The following is a 3,896-nucleotide window of genomic DNA, read 5'->3' on the forward strand; positions in this document are numbered from 1 at the left end:
CATGAAAGTTCCAACAAAATTGTTTGAATCCGAATTGATCTTGTTGGCTTAGTAGTGTGTGGGTCAGTTGGTCGATTAGACATGCAGATCAAAAACATATTCCCTGTCAACACTCAGGCTTATGTTTACCTACACAACCAGATTGGTAAGTTTTCGCAAGAAACTGACCGAATGTTGTAAAACATAAATCCGATATGAGAGAACCAGTTTAATCTGACAGAAGTTTCTCATTGGTCAGTAACATTTTTTGCCTACACAATCCTCATTTGAAGAACTTCCAATTTCTTCACATTGAGCAGGTTGTCACCAATTTCATTCAACACTTTGCATTGAACACTACATATTACTCCCTCCGTTCCTAAATATTTGTCTTTCTAGACATTTCAAATAACTACTACATACGGATGTATGTAGACATATTTTAGAGTGTAGATTCACTCATTTTGCTTCGTATGTAGTCACTTGTTGAAATGCCTAGAAAGACAAGTATTTAGGAACAGAGGGAGTACATGACAAAACAAACACTGCAACGCAGCAAGTCTGCAAATGCACAGAACTACAGGTGCTACAAGCTTGAACAGAGACAATTTATTCTGCTCTAGGTGCACTAAATTGTCATCCAAGCATTTACATATTTTGCATCCAAAAAGTTCCAAGCATCGAGGCAGAAAAACGAAGATCTTCCTGTGGAGCGATCAGCAGCGCCTTCATGTGGCCAGTGGAGCAATCAGCGGCGCCTTCTTCCTGATCAACGTCTTCTTGGCCGTGACTCTCTTTCTCGGAGGCATCAACGGAGCGAACTCCACCACCTCCTCCTTTATGGACACTGCCATCCTGTCGATCTTGGCAGCAGCAGTAGGAGCAGAAGGGTGGGCGTTTGCAGCAGCGGTGGCAAACCACGGGAGCTTCAGCGCGGTGGCCGCCGTCAGCCGCTTGTCGGGGTTGCATGTAAGAAGACCGTTGAGGACCTTGAATCCCTCCGCGGACAGCGTCTCCTCCGGGAACAGATCTCGCAGCGTGCTCTGCTGCCCCGGCACCAGCGGCGGCGGGGCGGCGTGCGGCAGCGACGTGAACCCCGGCCACGTCGTGTCGTCCGGCACGCCCACCACTTCGAAGATCCTTTGGAACAGAGATATGAATTCGGCAGCCCGGAAAATCCTCTTGCCCGAGAGCATCTCCGCCATGACGCACCCAAGAGACCATGTGTCGACGAGCGCGTCGTAGTCCTCTTTCCCTAGGAGCATCTCGGGCGCCCGGTACTCGCCCATGCCAACCTCCTCCTCGTACGGCGGCGCCCCCGACATGGGCATGGCGACGCCGAAATCGCAGATCTTGACGAATCCTCCGGCTTCGTCCCCTCCGACGAGGATGTTGGCAGGATTGATGTCGCGGTGGACGATGTGAAACCGGTGCATCTTCTTGGCGGCCGTGAGGAGCTGCCACATGAAGGTGCACACCGTGGCCTCCGGGAGCCCACCGCCCCTCTCGTTCAGGAGAACTTTGAGGCTCTTGCCTTCGACGCAGTCCATGACGAGGCAGAGCTCGTCGGTCACGTAGTCGAGCGTGACGCCGCGGAAGCCGACGATGTGCGGGTGGCCGCCGCACGCCTCGAGGAAGCGGGCCTCCCGCAGCACCTCGTGGGGGTCGGCGGGGTCGTGGAGGGACTTGATGGCGACGAGCTGGCCGGTGGCGCGGCACCGCGCCTTGACGACGGCGCCGAACTTGCCTGCGCCGAGGCGCGACTCCTGGTCGTAGTCATAGGTGGTCCCGACGACGACGCGCCTCCTCTTCCGGCACATGGCGCCCGGGTGGCTGGCGTGGCCGTCGAGGGACGCGGCGGGTCGCTTGCAGGTGAACGCCATGGGATCGATCGGCGCGCTGAAGAGAGATGACGGAGACAGGGGAGAGCGCGTCTGATCTAGGAGGAGCGGGGGTGGCGGCGACGAGATGGACGAGCGGCATCGTACTACATATACACACACTGAATCGACGGCGACTCGGTTTCCGTCATCCCGACAGATTTCCGGAGGAGTTACGCTGGCTGTGAGGTGGCCCCAACGCGTTTTGTTTCGTTTGCTTGGCGCTTGCGTTCCTGGGGAAACAAAGTCAAGCTATGGTCAAATCCGATTCTGACCAGCACTGCCTGCACGCCGCGCAAGTACACTTGTTCCGGCTGGAGGTGACTTTGCTGTTCAATCTGAGTTTCCCACTTGTTTCCCTAGCAGTAGGAAACATTTATTAGGATTTGAACCTCAATTTAAGAAGTTAAAACAACAACAAAAATGTCATGACGTATAAAACGAAATGCCGTCATGATCAAAATTGATCACGCACTGTACATTTTCTCTAGAAAAGCTATTGCCCATACCTGAAAAATAAAAAATACTGAAAAATCAAGAAAATATAATTTCTTTTTTGCGAATAAGAAATAGAATTTGACGTGCTAAGAAATTTAGAATTTGACATGGTAAGGATTTCATATATAGCACACAAGTAAAAAAGCACAACAAATGTATGTAACAAAAACTGCTATTTGCAATGTGAACAAAAACAGTATTTTTACTAAAAGCGCCATCATATAAACATGGTAAATTGGAAAATATATATATAAGGAAATAGCCATGATCGAGGATGATTCAAAATTGAAAATGTTTAGAAAACAAAAAGGAAATTGCTATGATCAAGATAATAGAAATGCCATGACACTAAAAAAACATGATATAAATATTAAAATTGCCGTGCCCAAGTTTTCTTTGTGGAAAACAAGAAATCACATAAAGAACATTGCATGATACAAAAAAACATGACGTCCCATTAAAAATAAATTCACCATGCTATGGATTAAAAATGCCATGCTCTTATTAAAAGAAAAAGGCATGCTGTCAATGATAAAAATGCCATGCTCTTCAACATTAAAATGACATTAGATAGATATAGATACATATCCGAAAATTCAATATGGGTCGTACTTCCATATGCTCTTATTATGTGGAGCATTAACATGTCTTGGGATCTGGGTGCTTCAGTGTATTGTGATCCGTATTATCGCTTTCTCTTCATATTGCAACAGTTTGTAGGCCACATCTGCAATGCATTGATTTCACATGCTGCCGTTAGATGGTGGTATGTAGGGCACAACATTTACTCATCCAACTGCCACCAACATATCATTGCATGTATGTCTCCCTTGGCTATATTTTTTGATAAAGGAAATATATTAATATCGCGAAGATACCAATTACATCCAGCCTCTGCACCAACAAAATATCGAAAGACATCAAGGATGCATACAACCAAGAACAAAAATAAAAAAGAGAGAACTATAAAAACAAAGACCACGTCATAGTGATGAAACACTTGTTGGGAACGTAGTAATTCAAAAAAATTCCTACGATCACGCAAGATATATCTAGGAGATGCATAGCAACGCGAGGGGGGAGTGTGTCCACGTACCCTCGTAGACCGAAAGCGGAAGCGTTTAGTAACGCGGTTGATGCAGTCGAACGTCTTCACGATCCAACCGATCCAAGTACCGAACGTACGGCACCTCCATGTTCAGCACACGTTTAGCATGATGACGTCCCTCGAGCTCTTGATCCAGTTGAGGACAAGGGAGAGTTCCATCAGCACGACGGCATAACGACGGTGATGATGAAGTTACCGGCGCAGGACTTCACCTAAGCACTATGACAATATGACCGAGGTGTTAAACTGTGGAGGGGGCACTGCACACGGCTAAGAGATTGTCTGTTGTGCCTTTGGGGTGCCCCCGCCTCCGTATATAAAGGGGGGAGGAGGAGGTGGCTGGCCAAGGGGGGCGCGCCATGAGGGGAGTCCAATGATTCCCAATCCTTGTTGGATTCCCTTTCCTATTCCAAGAGGGGAAATGAGGGAAG

At 48.1% G+C, this 3,896-nt stretch overlaps 1 pseudogene; it reads right to left on the bottom strand.

Annotated features, from left to right (window-relative positions):
• Positions 1–505: 505 nt before the first annotated feature.
• LOC119271490 lies at positions 506–1,938 on the bottom strand (annotated as a pseudogene).
• Positions 1,939–3,896: the final 1,958 nt, after the last annotated feature.

This window comes from Triticum dicoccoides, chromosome 3A (assembly GCF_002162155.2).
Source record: "Triticum dicoccoides isolate Atlit2015 ecotype Zavitan chromosome 3A, WEW_v2.0, whole genome shotgun sequence".
In the NCBI taxonomy this organism is placed as follows: Eukaryota; Viridiplantae; Streptophyta; class Magnoliopsida; order Poales; family Poaceae; genus Triticum; species Triticum dicoccoides.